At 42.0% G+C, this 16,524-nt stretch overlaps 1 pseudogene; it reads right to left on the reverse strand.

Moving 5' to 3' along the window:
* Positions 1 to 702: 702 nt before the first annotated feature.
* On the reverse strand, positions 703 to 4,916 carry LOC135228685 (dynein light chain roadblock-type 1-like; annotated as a pseudogene).
* Positions 4,917 to 16,524: the final 11,608 nt, after the last annotated feature.

The following is a 16,524-nucleotide window of genomic DNA, read 5'->3' on the forward strand; positions in this document are numbered from 1 at the left end:
GAACAGCTGACATGGCAAATATTCCTCGTCATGCTATGGTTTGGGAATTTTTACAAATGGCAAAACTAACAAAATCTTTTTCAGTCTGATCGGCTAGGTGCTTACCCCTGAGAACATGTTCGTACATTTACTTTGAGGCTCTAAGATTTTTCTCTCTCAATTCATCAGCATATTTCTCTGACCCTTTACAATACTTAAGCTACAAAAAAAGATATGAAATTTTCTTGCATTTCCAATTCCGAGTTATCAGAGTGGTTTCTGTTGTGGGTTTAGAAAAGTGAAAAGTCTCAAGACCAAACTCAGTGCAATGATCAAAAGAGAAAAAAACATTGTTAAATTATGAATGGAGTTGCAATTTAAATATGTTTTCATTCCAACTTTCTTTTTAAGCATTTTGGTTATTTTTCATTAAAGAAAAACATCCTTTTCCAGGGGTAACAAAGGTCAGAAAAAAGCTGGGCGTGGGCTTCTTGCAAGGTCTTGCTTCAAACTCCAGAAGTGATCAGAAAGAGGGGGGTCCCCCTGGAGAGAGAAGGCACTCTGGCCGGAAACTCAGGAGCGGTTGACTCAGCAGAGGGATTCCTTTGGTGAGGTAGGTGGATTGGCCAACCCACCCTTGGACACTAGATGGGTTAAGGTGATTCCCACGTGCAGTGGGTTAACATTAAATTAAGGAATAATATCGGGAGCCAAGAGAGTGACTTATTCAGTTGGATTCTGAATCATAATCAGGAAGTAGTCTTTATCTAGTACAACCATAATTTCACTTTTCTTGGTGCAAATTCGAAGGAAAGGAGGTCTTTCTGGGGTCAGTTTCAGTCACGCTCCGTGCCTTCGAGACAAGGTTGGCATACTGTGTGACAGTGGAGTTGTCCATGGTGCCCTTGATGGGAATGCACTCCGTGTTCACCATCACGATTCCCTGCTCTCTCTTCGGCCCTGAAGTCGCTTCAGGGTTTCTCCCATCTCTGCCACTTCTGACCAATCCGGTAGCTCTGCGTTGCCAGTGCTCCCCAACTTTTCTTTTGCACTAACCTTTCTGCTTTCATTATTTTTAAGTGTTTATGTTTGAATGGAAGAGTCCTTGTGGTGCAGTGGTTAAGCACTTGGCTGCTAACTGAAAGTTAGGGTTAGAACCCACCAGGAGAAAGATGTGGCAGCCTGTTTCCATAAAGATTTACAGCCTTGTAAACCATATGGGGTAGTTCTGCACTGTCCTATAAGGTCTCTATAAGTCAGAATTGACTTAATGGCACTAGATGTGGGTTTTTTGGTTTTGTGTCTGAGAGAGTACAGTAGATTGTTTCCAGCGACGACTACAGCAATATCTCCCATCTCACGTGCCTTTTGCAATGAGACTTGGCTACTGCTTTCATCAAGAAGTAAAGTCTCCTCCCCATCCCACCCCACCTTGAATCTGGGCTGGCTTTGTGGCTTCCTTGGGTAAATAGAATACAAATAGCAGAGGCGATGCTGTACCAGTCCTGGGCCTAGCCCTCGAGAGGCCTGGCAGCTTTTGCTTTCTCCCTCTGAGAATCCACTGTGCTGTAAAGCAGCTTAGGCTAGACTGCTAGATGCTGAGGTACCACGTGCAGAGAAAGAGGCCACCAGAGGACCATAGAGGGACCAGACACACAAGTGAAGCCTTCTTAGACTTTCCGACACAGCCCAGCCACCAGAGACTGTAGCCAAATGAGTGTCCTCAGCAGCCTCAAGTAGAACAAGATAGCTACCCAGCCGAGCCCAGTCAACTCACAGGATCATGAGAAATAATAAATCATTGTTTTAAGCCACTAAGTTTGTTGTGCAGCTAGAGAAAACAGAGTGTTGTTTTCTGCCATCCAGTCGATTCTGGCTTGCAGAATCCCATGAGTCACAAATAGAACTGTTCCATAAAGTTTTCTTGGCTGTAATCTTTATAGAAGCAGATGGCTAGGCCACTGGGTGGGTTCAAACTTCCAACCTTCAGGTTACCAGCAAGCACATGTTTGTAAATTTCACACCCTTACAGTAGAAAACATGTTCTTAAATAACATACACACTTAAAGTAAGGCATAGGGTCTTAAGTTATTTAACCTAGAACATGAAAACCATTTTCTTGTGCTACCCATTGGCCTCTATCTTATTTTATCTTTGCTAAGGCTGCCATACTTCCAAGGAAACATCATCTCATAAAACATGTGTAACTACCCTATGGGGGAAATCTTTTTGTAGAGAAAACAAGGAAGGTTTTGTTGAGCACTGTACTGAAGAAATGGTCCAGACATTGTGTTTTACTAAACACATGAGCAGGTTCGTGTTAGAAATTTGCTCAATTTCTTCAAGGTGGCCTAAGAAGAATCCCCCTTCTTTTTGGAAGAAAAATGTTCATGTCTGTGTTAGATAGCTGGATATATGCCAGACTGTTAGTTTTCTACCTTTGGTCAATAAAACAGTCTGTTTGGGTTCTGATGGTTTTGTTTTTTTTTTTTTTTTAATGAGCGAGTCTCACTCTTCCTCCCGTTCGCTGGATCTCCGCTATTGATCATATTCTGTGATTTTAAGAAAAAGGCTAATCTAATTGAAGAGTATCTCCTCAAAATGAAAAGGTTTGTGGTAGCTTTGAGTATTCAGAGTGACTTGTGCTGCTGCCTTTCCACACTTCCCTTCTTTCTCTCAACTGGACAGACACCACATCCAGATTTATATATTCTACCAGAGGTCAGGTTTTGGCTCTGCCACTTACAGGTCATGACCTTTGGTCACCAGTGTCTTCATCTCTAAAATGAGATGGCAACTAACAGCAACAACTCACTTAGAGGAAAAAAAAAAAAAGAAATCCCTCATTAAAATTGACTCTCTAAACGATGAGTTCTTAGCAACTAATGGGTTTCAAGGGGCCCATAACTTCCCTTAAATTGAATGTACATTTTTAGGTGGGTGCATGACCTTAAAAAAGTTTAAGAACCACTGCTTTAAATGATCAGAGCAAACAACCACCTAGCTTAAAAAAATAAGAACTATCGGAAGTATTCTCTTCCATTTCCAAGCCCACTTTCCAAGTGTGACCCAGGACTACTGCTGCTCCAGAGAGCTCTGCTGGCTTAACACCCAGACAGCCTATGGTACTTGCAACCAAGGACAGAGGACCTCTTTCTCTTGCTTCTACTCACCAGCTTGCCTCTCCCTTTGTGCTGAGCCCTTGATGACTTGAAGTATAGCAAGACCATTACTAATTCTGCCCTCCCTGGCTGACTGGCCCAAAAGAGATTAAAATCCCTTCCTCCCCCTGCCTTAAATATTTAACATGGCACCATAGATAGATGCATCATGTTGTCCCTCTGCAGCAAAGACCCGTAAAACAGATACAAACATCAATCCTGGATCTCTAAGCATCAAATGAAGGGATAAAGAAATAGACCAAACACCAAATGGAAGAAGAAATTGAGAAGGAGAAGAGAGACTCAGCAGAGGTCCCTTGCCAACTAATACAGCAGAGCGTCACCATCTTGGAGCACAGCCATCAATGACCCCAGACAGGGAATATAGGAAGGCAACTTCATGGAGCTCCCAACAGGAGACACAGCGCCGGGTAAATAGAGAAACATCTTTCCCTCCCGTCATCCTTATGCCCTTTACACCACCTCCACTCCTTCTGACAAGCCACACTGAGCCACCTTGGTTAGAGAGCTATTGGCCTGCTGCCAGCCTGGGTCCATCCTGCCCCCACCTGCTGGCTCCTGCCATTCCTTCCCCCCCGCTTTTTTTCTTTCTCCCTCCCACCTAGCCCATATCTCACCTCTACCCCTTCCTACTGGGCCACACTGAGCTGCCTTGCCTAGACAAGGCTGGAGAGACACCGGCCCACCACCATCTCGGGTCCGCCTCACTTCCCTTCCAGTTCCTGCCACACCATTTTTTTTTCTTTTCTTTTTCTTTTCCTTTTTTCCCTTTTCTTTCTCCCTCCCACCTAGCCTGCACCTCACCTCTACCCCTTCCTGCTGGGCCACAGTGTATCGCCTTAGCTAGACAAGGCTAGAGAGACACTGGCCCACTGCCAGACTGGGCCTGCCCCACCCCCACCTGCCAGCTCCTGCCATGCCATTTTTTCCCCTTTCCTGGTTTTCTTTCTTCTTCCCACCTAGCCCATGATTCACATCTACCCCTTCCATTGCGCCATGCCACGTTACCTCACCTCTACTTCTTCCTGCTGGGTCATGCTGCACTGCCTTGGCTAGTCAAGGCTAGAGAGACACTGGCCCACTGCCATCTCAGTTCTGCCCTACTCCCACCCAACAGCTCCTGTCATGTGATTTTTTTCTTTTCTTTTTTCCCTTTCTCACTTTTCTTTCTCTTGTCCACCTAGCCCCGTACCTCACCTCTAACCCTTTCCCACCAGGCCATGCCACACCACCTTGGCTAGAGAGGCACTGGCCCACCATCAGCCTGGGTCTGCCCTGTCCCCACCCACCAGCTTCTGCCACGCCTTTTTTTTTTTTTCCTTTTCTTCTTTTTCTTTCTCCCTCCCACCTGGCCTTATATGCCACCTGTACCCCTTCCCACCAGGCAACACCACACCACTGAGGGTAGAGATTCATCAGCCTACTGCCAGCCCAGTCCCTCCCCCACCCTCACCTGCCAACTCCCAACACCCCATTTTTATCCCTTTCCTCATTTTCTTTCTCCCTCCAACCTAGCCCAGTACCCCTCCTCTGCCCATTCCCACCAGGCCACACTGTGCCACATTGGAGAGAGAGGCACTGGCCCACTGCCACCCGATGGCTTCTGCCACACCATTTTTTCTTTTCCCCCTTTCTACCCTTTCTTTATCCTTCCCACCTAGCCCTGTGCACCGCCTCTACATGTTCCTGCAGAGCCTTGCTGCACAGCCCGGGGTAGAAAGCTACCGGCCCACCGCTGCCCTGGGTCTCACCCATGCCTACCTAACCCCAACCACTCTTACTCTCCAACCCCCACAATGCCATTTTTTATTTTATTTTATTTTTATCTTTCCCTCTCACCTAGCCCCATAAACCACCTCCTCTCCTTCCTACCAGGCCATGGCACACCACCACAGCTGGAGAGCCACTGGCCTGCCACTTTCTATCTCCCACCTAGCCTTGTATGCCACTTTCTCCCTTCCGCACCAGTCCCCAGGTATTCCCTGCCCCCACCACCAGCTACCCACCCTTTTTTATTTCTATGTCTTTTCTTTGTTCCCACCACCTAGCCCCATACCCAACTCCCACTTCCCACCAAACCTTGCTCTGCTGCCGTGGCTAGACCATATCCAGCTCAGGCCCACTGCCACACTAGACTGTCACTGCCCCTCTCCTCCCATCACTCGACCAGCTACTGAATGGAGGGAAGTGAGCCCATACCACTCCCGAACAGACACTCCTGTCTATCTGGCGAAGGCCTGTGAATGCTCCCACACTACTGAACCAACATCAGAAAGCAGACACTGCCCACCCAGTCCATCCTCAGCCACCTTGACAAACCAGTATACAGCAGGGTAGGCTCACCCTGCCTGCTGCAGCCCTGCCCACCCAGATAAGGTGGTGAGAGCTATCATGCCCACAGATGAGCAAGCAGCAAAGCACACCTGGCCCATCACTCTGACATATCAAAACAAAGGAAGCAGGACGAAACAAATGAACATATAATAAAGAAAATAACACCTTAATGTCTCAGAGACAGCAGAAAATATCAAAACATATTTTAAAAAAGCAGAACAATGTGGTTCTGGCAAGTGATCAAAATAAAGGATCAGATGACCTTCCAGTAGAAGAAAAGGCAGCAGAACTGTCTGATATGGAATTCAAAAAACTAATATTTAGTGATCTCTGAGAAATTAGGAAAAAGATCAGGGAAAACACAAAACCAAGGGAAAAAATAGACAAAATTATGGAAAACACAGACAAAATCAACAAAAACACTGCCAAAACCAAGGAAAACACAGACAAAACAACAGAAGAATTTAAGAAAATAATGCAAGTACATCAAAAAAATTAAACAATTAGAAATCATACAAAAACATCAGCTAGAAATCCAAAAGATAAACAAACAAAATTTCAGAAAAGAACAACTCAATAGAGGATTTTAGGAGCAAATTTGAAACAATAGAAGACAAAATCAGCAAGATTGAAGACAAATCATGGACGACACTTGTGTGAGGAAAAATCAGAAAAAAGAAGTGCTTCTCAAACTATTTCAGAGCATAGAAAAGGAAGGAATATTCCTGAATTCAATCTATGAAGCCAGCATAACTCTGATACCAAAGTCAGGCAATGACACCACAAAAAAGAAAATTACAGACCAATATTTTTTTATCTCTCATGAACATAGATGCAAAAATTCTCAGCAAAATTCTAGCCAGTAGACTTCAGCATCATATCAAAAAAAGTAATACACCACAACCAAGTAGGATTCATGCCATGTATGCAAGGATGGTTCAACATTAGAAAATCAATCAATGCAATCCACCACATAAATAAAATAATCACATAATCATCTCAATCAACACAGAAAAAACATTTAATAAAGTCCAACACCCATTCCTGATAAAAACTCTCAATAAAATAAGAATAGAAGGAAAATTCTTCAACATAATAAAGGGCATATATACAAAACCAACAACAAACATCATTCTCAACAGATAAAGACTGAAACCATTCCCCCTGAGAATGGGAACAAGACAAGGATGCCCTTAACCACCACTCCTTTTTAAAATGGTGCTAGAAAGATGGCTGACTAGGTAGACGCTACCTTGGATCCCTCTTGCAACAAAGACTCGGAAAAACAAGTGAATCGATCACATACATGACCATCTACGAACCCTGAACAACAAACACAGATTTAAGGAGTTGACCTGAGTGACAGAGACGGAGAACGAACAACTACGGGGAAGCAGCGACTGTTTTCGGAGCCTGGAGCCAATGTCCCAGTCAGGTAACCTTGGCGCCGGGCTTAGGACTGAGCGCAAGGGAGCTGAACACGACATCTGTGATGGCGCAAACACGGGGTGCAGCCCTACCCCCCTGAACTGACCCCAGGAGGGGGCCCAGCCCGTCTGCGCAGGTGGCACAGCCACGCGGCTGGTGGGAGGAGAAGTCCCTGGGAGGCAGTGACTGGTTTTGGAGCCGGGAGTGCAGCGTCCCAGCCAGGGAACCTTGGTGCCGGGATTTGGACTGGGCGCAGGGGAGCTGAGCACAGCATCTGGTCACGGTGCAAACACGGGGCACAGCCCTACTCCCCTGATCTAACCCCAGGAGGGGGCCCAGCTGGTCCGCAGGAGCGGCGTGGCGACACGGTTGGCGGGACGAGGAGTCCCCGGGTGGCAGCGACTGATTTTGGAGCTGGGAGTGCAGTGTCCCAGCAAGGGAACCTTGACGCTGGGCTTTGGATAGGCAGCGGAGGATCTGACTGCGGCTTCAGCGGGCCAGACCCTCGGGGACAATCTCCACACAGCCAGCACACATAGGCAACACGCCCCTCGGGAATCTCAGATAAAATAGTCATCCCAAGCAAGATAAGCACCTTTGGCTATATTCCGGGGTGCTACTCTCTGCTGTTTTTCTGAACCCTCCCCTCTCCTTCCCAGGCGCCTTCATTAACTTTGGAATTTCCTGAGCCAGAGGGAGAACAGCTCCGGCTCGTGGCTTTGCTTTTCCCTTTTTTTTTTTTTTTTGGTCTTTTCGTAACCCATTCTTCTGGCCCGAGAGAAGCAACCACAAAAAACCTAGGGACCAAAAATCCTTCCCTAATTGGACTAAAAACACAGAACCAGCTCCAGCCAAGCATATACGATCCAAATCTTGGGCTTTCATCCTTACAGGGAACAAGGTGGCTGTTATAATGCAAAGGCAGTTCTGATAGGGATCTGACTGCATTTTTTTAAAGCAGATTTACTGGAAAAACAAGTTCCCCAGGTCTGATATCTCTGCTTATTCAACAGAGCCCTAACTGACCCACAACAGGGAACTGAGGGCTGAAGCTCCCCCCAGACCACCTAGCCTCTTGCCTTAGGGGTCTAAGGAGGGTGACACCTACCAATCAGTAGAGGTACTTGCATTGGGGGCCTAAGGTACAGCTGCAGAGCCCTCCCACCAAGGTGCTATAGGAATAGAGACACAGCTACCGCACTGACACTTGGGGGAAGCCTGTCAGCATTCTGCCCCCCCTGGAGTGTGAACCCCAGCTGCTAATAGAATCTGGTGCATACAACTATCACCACTACTTCTCGAGGTGGATAGGCGTTAGGGTGCAGCACACACTTGATGACCCAAAATCAGATTCTACTCAAGAATAGTGAATAGACTCAGGCATATTTATGTGGCAACAGCCCAAACCAGCTGGTAATAGGCCATAAGTAAGTCAAGGGCTACAACAAACAAGACAGCACAATCTAGTAGCCCATCCACGTATATTGAAAGAAAACAAAACAAGATAAGACTCAGTGAGCAAATATAGAATAAATCACTACTATATCTTTTTTTTTTTTTTATATCTTAGTGATGGCTCAGAGACAGCAGTCCATATCAAACCACATAAAGAAGCAGACCATGACAGCTTCTACAACCCCCCAAACAAAAGAATTGAAATCTTTCCCAAATGAAGATACAATCCTGGAATTATCAGATACAGAATATAAAAAACTAATTTACAGAATGCTTCAAGACATCAGGGATGACCTCAGAAATGAAATAAGGCAAACTGCAGAAAAAGCCAAGGAACACACTGATAAAACAGTTGAAGAACTCAAAAAGATTATTCAAGAACATAGTGGAAAAATTAATAAGTTGCAAGAATCCATAGAGAGACAGCATGCAGAAATCCAAAAGATTAACAATAAAATTACAGAATTAGACAAGGCAATACGAAGTCAGAGGAGCAGACTCGAGCAATTAGAGTGCAGACTGGGAAATCTGGAGCACCAGGAAATTAACACCAACATAGCTGAAAAAAAATCAGATAAAAGAATTTAAAAAAATGAAGAAACCCTAAGAATCATGTGGGACTCTATCAAGAAGGATAACTTGCATGTGATTGGAGTCTCAGAACAGGGAGGGAGGACAGAAAACACAGAGAAAATAGTTGAAGATCTCCTGACAGAAAACTTCCCTGACATCATGAAAGATGAAAGGATATCTATCCAAGATGCTCATCGAACCCCATTTAAGACTGATCCAAAAAGAAAAACACCAAGACATATTATCATCAAACTTGCCAAAACCAAAGATAAAGAGAAAATTTTAAAAGCAGCCAGGGATAAAAGAAAGGTCTCCTTCAAGGGAGAATCAATAAGAATAAGTTCAGACTACTCAGCAGAAACCATGCAGGCAAGAAGGCAATGGGATGACATATAGAGAGCACTGAAGGAGAAAAACTGCCAGCCAAGGATCATATATCCAGCAAAACTCTCTCTGAAATATGAAGGCGAAATTAAGATATTTACAGATAAACACAAGCTAAGAGAATTTGCAAAAACCAAACCAAAGCTACAAGAAATACTAAAGGAAATTGTTTGGTCAGAAAACCAATAATATCAGATACCAGCACAACACAAGGTCACAGAACAGAACATCCTGATATCAACTCAAACAGGGAAATCACACAAAAAAATTAAGATTAATTAAAAAAAAAATGCTCAAAACAGGGAATCATTGAAGTCAATATGTAAAAGATCACAATAATCAAAAAGAGGGACCAAATACAGGTGGCATAGAACTGCCATATGGAGAGGGATACAAGGCGATATAGGACAGGACAAGTTAGGTTTTTACTTAGAAAATGAGGGGTAAATATTAAGGTAACCACAAAGAGGTATAACAACTCCATAACTCAAAATAAAAGCCAAGAAAAACGTAACGACTCAACAAACATAAAGTCAAATACTATGAAAATGAGGATCTCACAATTTACAAAGAAAAACATCTCAGCACAAAAAAGTAAGGGGAAAAACGAAATTGTCAACAACACACACACAAAGGCATCAAAATGACAACACTAAACACTTATCTATAATTACGCTGAATGTAAATGGACTAAATGCACCAATAAAGAGACAGAGAGTCTCGGACTGGATAAAGAAACACGATCCGTCTATATGCTGCCTACAAGAGACACACCTTAGACTTAGAGACACAAACCAACTAAAACTCAAAGGATGGAAAAAAATATATCAAGCAAACAATAAGCAAAAAAGAAGAGGAGTAGCAATATTAATTTCTGACAAAATAGACTTTAAACTTAAGTCCACCACAAAGGATAAAGAAGGACACTCCATAATGATAAAAGGGACAATTGATCAGGAAGATATAACCATATTAAATATTTATGCACCCAATGACAGGGCTGCAAGATACATAAATCAAATTTTAACAGAACTGAAAAGTGAGATAGACACCTCCACAATTATAGTAGGAGACTTCAACACACCACTTTCGGAGAAGGACAGAACATCCAGTAAGAAGCTCAATAGAGACACGGAAGACCTAATTACAACAATCAACCAACTTGACCTCATTGACTTATACAGAACTTTCCACCCAACTGCTGCAAAGTATACTTTTTTTTCTAGCGCACATGGAACATTCTCTACAATAGACCACATATTAGGTCATAAAACAAACCTTTGCAGAATCCAAAACATCGAAATATTACAAAGCATCTTCTCAGACCACAAGGCAATAAAAGTAGAAATCAATAACAGAAAAACTAGGGAAAAGAAATCAAATACTTGGAAACTGAACAATACCCTCCTGAGAAAAGACTGGGTTATAGAAGACATTAAGGAGGGAATAAGGAAATTCATAGAATGCAACGAGAATGAAAATACTTCCTATCAAAACCTCTGGGACACAGCAAAAGCAGTGCTCAGAGGCCAATTTATATCGATAAATGCACACATACAAAAAGAAGAAAGAGCCAAAATCAGAGAACTGTCCCTACAACTTGAACAAATAGAAACTGAGCAACAAAAGAATCCATCAGGCACCAGAAGAAAACAAATAATAAAAATTAGAGCTGAGCTAAATGAATTAGAGAACAGAAAAACAATTGAAAGAATTAACAAAGCCAAAAGCTGGTTCTTCGAAAAAATTAACAAAATCGATAAACCATTGGCTAGACTGACTAAAGAAATACAGGAAAGGAAACAAATAACCCAAATAAGAAATGAGAAGGGCCACATCACAACAGACCCAACTGAAATTAAAAGAATCATAACAGAGTATTACGAAAAATTATACTCTAACAAATTTGAAAACCTAGAAGAAATGGATGAATTCCTGGAAAAACACTACCTACCTAAACTAACACCTAAACTAACACAATCAGAAGTAGAACAACTAAATAGACCCATAACAAAAAAAAGAGATTGAAAAGGTAATCAAAAAACTTCCAACAAAAAAAAGCCCTGGCCCGGATGGCTATACTGCAGAGTTCTACCAAACTTTCAGAGAAGAGATAACACCACTACTACTAAAGGTATTTCAAAGCATAGAAAATGACGGAATACTACCCAACTCATTCTATGAAGCCACCATCTCCCTGATACCAAAACCAGGTAAAGACACCACAAAAAAAGAAAATTACAGACCTATATCCCTCATGAACATAGATGCAAAAATCCACAACAAAATTCTAGCCAATAGAATTCAATAACATATGAAAAAAATAATTCACCACCACCAAGTGGGATATGCAAGGCTGGTTTAATATTAGAAAAACCATTAATGTAATCCACCATATAAATAAAACAAAAAACAAAAACCACATGATCTTATCAATTGATGCAGAAAAGGCATTTGACAAAGTCCAACACCCATTTATGATAAAAACTCTAACCAAAATAGGAATTGAAGGAAAATTCCTCAACATAATAAAGGGCATCTATGCAAAACCAACAGTCAACATCACTCTAAATGGAGAGAGCCTGAAAGCATTTCCCTTGAGAACAGGAACCAGACAAGGATGCCCTTTATCACCGCTCTTATTCGACATCGTGCTAGAAGTCCTAGCCAGGGCAATTAGGCTAGACAAAGAAATAAAGGGCATCCAGATTGGCAAGGAGGAAGTAAAATTATCTCTATTTGCAGATGACATGATCTTATACGCAGAAAACCCCAAGGAATCCTCCAGAAAACTACTGAAACTAATAGAAGAGTTTGGCAGAGTCTCAGGTTACAAGATAAACATACAAAAATCACTTGGATTCCTCTACATCAACAAAAAGAACATTGGAGAGGAAATAACCAAATCAATACCATTCACAGTAGCCCCCAAGAAGATAAAATACTTAGGAATAAATCTTACCAAGGATGTGAAAGGCCTATACAAAGAAAACTACAAAGCTCTACTACAAGAAATTCAAAAGGACATACTTAAGTGGAAAAACATACCTTGCTCATGGATAGGAAGCCTTAACATAGTAAAAATGTCTATTCTACCAAAAGCCATCTATACATACAATGCACTTCCGATCCAAATTCCAATGTCATTTTTTAAGGTGATAGAGAAACAAATCACCAACTTCATATGGAAGGGAAAGAAGCCACGGATAAGCAAAGCATTACTGAAAAAGAAGAAGAAAGTGGGAGGCCTCACTCTACCTGATTTCAGAACCTATTATACAGCCACAGTAGTCAAAATAGCCTGGTACTGGTACAACAACAGACACATAGACCAGTGGAACAGAATTGAGAACCCAGATATAAATCCAACCACATATGAGCAGCTGATATTTGACAAAGGCCCAGTGTCAGTTAATTGGGGAAAAAACAGTCTTTTTAACAAATCGTGCTGGCATAACTGGATATCCATTTGCAAAAAAATGAAACAGGACCCATACCTCACACCAAGCACAAAAACGAACTCCAAGTGGATCAAAGACCTAAACATAAAGACTAAAACGATAAAGATCATGGAAGAAAAAATAGGGACAACCTTAGGAGTCCTAATACAAGGCATAAACAGAATACAAAACATTACCAAAAATGACCAAGAGAAACCCGATAACTGGGAGCTCCTAAAAATCAAACACCTATGCTCATCTAAAGACTTCGCCAAAAGAGTAAAAAGACCACCTACAGACTGGGAAAGAATTTTCAGCTATGACATCTCCGACCAGCACCTGATCTCTAAGATCTATACGATTCTGTCAAAACTCAACCACAAAAAGACAAACAACACAATCAAGAAGTGGGTAAAGGATATGAACACACACTTCACTAAAGAAGATATTCAGGCAGCTAACAGATACATGAGAAAATGCTCTCGATCATTAGCCATTAGAGAAATGCACATTAAAACTATGATGAGATTCCATCTCACTCCAACAAGGCTGGCATTAATCCAAAAAACACAAAATAATAAATGTTGGAGAGGCTGCGGAGAGATTGGAACTCTTATACACTGCTGGTGGGAATGTAAAATGGTACAACCACTTTGGAAATCTATCTGGCGTTATCTTAAACAGTTAGAAATAGAACTACCATACAACCCAGAAATCCCACTCCTCGGAATATACCCTAGAGAAATAAGAGCCTTCACAAGAACAGATATATGTACACCCATGTTTATTGCAGCTCTGTTTACAATAGCAAAAAGCTGGACGCAACCAAGGTGTCCATCAATGGATGAATGGTTAAATAAATTGTGGTATATTCACACAATGGAATACTACACATCCATAAAGAACAGTGACGAATCTGTGAAACATTTCATAACATGGAGGAACCTGGAAGGCATTACGCTGAGTGAAATTAGTCAGATGCAAAAGGACAAATATTGTATAAGACCACTATCATAAGATCTTGAGAAATAGTATAAACTGAGAAGAACACATACTTTTGTGGTTACGAGGAGGGGAGGGAGGGAGGGTGGGAGAGGGTTTTTTACTGATTAATTAGTAGATAAGAACTGCTTTAGGTAAAGGGAAGGACAATACTCAATACATGGAAGGTCAGCTCAACTGGACTGGACCAAAAGCAAAGAAGTTTCCTGGATAAACTGAATGCTTCAAAGGTCAGCGGAGCAATGGCGGGGGTTTGGGGACCATGGTTTAAGGGGACTTCTAAGTCAATTGGCAAAATAATTCTATTATGAAAACATTCTGCATCCCACTTTGAAATGTGGCGTCTGGAGCCTTAAATGCTAACAAGCGGCCAACTAAGATGCATCAATTGGTCTCAACCCACCGGGAACAAAGGAGAATGAAGAACACCAAGGTCACACGATAACTAAGAGCCCAAGAGACAGAAAGGGCCACATGAACCAGAGACCTACATCATCCTGACACCAGAAGAACTAGTTGGTGCCCGGCCACAACCGATGACTTCCCTGGCAGGGAGCACAATAGAGAACTCCTGAGGGAGCAGGAGATCAGTGGGATGCAGACCCCAAATTCTCATAAAAAGACCATACTTAATGGTCTGACTGAGACTAGAGGAATCCCGGCGGTCATGGTCCCCAAACCTTCTGTTGGCCCAGGACAGGAACCATTCCCGAAGACAACTCATCAGACATGAAAGGGACTGGACAGTGGGTAGGAGAGAGATGCTGATGAAGAGTGAGCTAATTATATGAAGTGGTCACTTGAGACTTTGTTGGCATCTCCTGTCTGGAGGGGGGATGGGAAGATAGAGAGGGTTGGAAGCTGACAAAATTGTCACGAAAGGAGAGACTGGAAGGGCTGACTCATTAGGGGGAGATCAAGTGGGAGTACGGAGTAAGGTGTATATAAACTTATATGCGACAGTCTGACTTGATTTGTAAAAGTTCACTTGAAGCTCAATAAAAGTTAATAAAAAAAAAAAAATGGTGCTGGAAGTCCTACCTAGAGGAATAAGACAAGGAAAAGAAATCAAATTGGAAAGTAAGAAGTAAAACTATCCCTGTTCACAGATGATATGATCCTACACATAGAGAACCCCAAATATTCTACAAGAAAACTACTGGAACTAATAGATTCAGCAGAGTAGTAGCATACAAGATCAGCATACAAAAATCAGTTGAATTCCTATAAACCAACAAAGAGCACTTCAAAAGGGAAGTCAGGAAAACAATACCACTTATAACAGGCCCCCCAAAAGATAAAAAATACTTAAACTAGATAACTGGGAGCTCCTAAAAATTAAACACTAAGGCTCATCAAAAGACTTCACCATAGGAGTAAAAAGAAAACCTACAGACTGGGAAAAAAATTTTGTCTACGACATATCCAATAAGGGTCTAATCTCTAACATATACGTAATACTTCAACAAATCAACAACAAAAAGACAAATTATCCAATTAAAAAATGGGCAAAGGATATGAACAGACACTTCACCAAAGAAGACATTCAGGTGGATGATCATCAGCCATTGTTCTTGTTGTTGGGTGCCGTTGAGTCAGTCCCAACTCATAGTGACCCTGTGTACCGCAGAATGAAACACTGCCTGGTTCTTTGCCATGCTCACAATTGTTGTTACGCTTAAGCCCATTCTTGCAGCCACTATGTCAATCCCTCTTATTGAGGGTCTTCCTCTTTTTTGATGACCCTGTACTCTACCAAGCATGATGTCCTGCTCCAGGGATTGATCCCTCCTGACAACATGTCCAAAATATGTAAGTCTCACCATCCTTGCTTCCAAGTAGCATTCTGGTTGTACTTCTTCCAAAATAGATTTGTTCATTTTTTTGGCAGTCCATGGTATATTTAATATTCTTCGCCAACACCACAATTCAAAGGCATCAATTCTTCTTTGGTCTTCCTTATTAGCCATTAGAAAAATACAAATCAAAACTACAATGAGATAATACAATGCAAATAATAAAGATCAGAGGAGAAATAAATGAAACATTCATTTATTAGTGCCAACATTACTGGCAATAATCAAAGAAACAGAAAATAACTGATGTTGCAGAGATTACAGGGAGATTGGAACCCTTATGCACTGCTGGTAGGAATGTAAAATGTTACAACCACTATGGAAAATGATATGGCATCTCCTTAAAAAGCTAGAAATACAAATACCAGCAGTCCCACTCCTAGGAATACATTCTAGAGAATTAAGAGCCATCACTCGAATAGACATACACGCACCCATGTTCATTGCAGCATTATTCACAATAGCAAAAAAATGGAAACAACCTAAGTGCCCATCAACAAATTTGGATAAACAAATTATGGTACATACACACAATGGAATACTATGCAACAATCAAGAACAATGATGAATCTACAAAACATCTCACAACATGGATGAATCTGGAGGGTTCTATGCTGAGTGAAGTAAGTCAATCACAAAAGGACAAATCGTATGAGATCACTTGTAAGAACTCAAGAAAAGATTTACACACAGAAAAAAAAGCATTCTTTGATGGTTACGAGGTTGGGGAGGAAGAAGAAGGGAAATAACTAACTAGATAGTAGACAAGTGTTAACTTTGGTGAAGGGAAAAGACAACACAATATAGGGGGAGTCAGCGCAAGCTGACCAAGGCAAAGTCATAGAAGCTTCTTAGATGCAACCAAACACCTTGAGGAACTGAGTTACTGGG

The sequence above is a fragment of the Loxodonta africana genome, chromosome 26 (assembly GCF_030014295.1).
Source record: "Loxodonta africana isolate mLoxAfr1 chromosome 26, mLoxAfr1.hap2, whole genome shotgun sequence".
NCBI classification, from domain to species: Eukaryota; Metazoa; Chordata; class Mammalia; order Proboscidea; family Elephantidae; genus Loxodonta; species Loxodonta africana.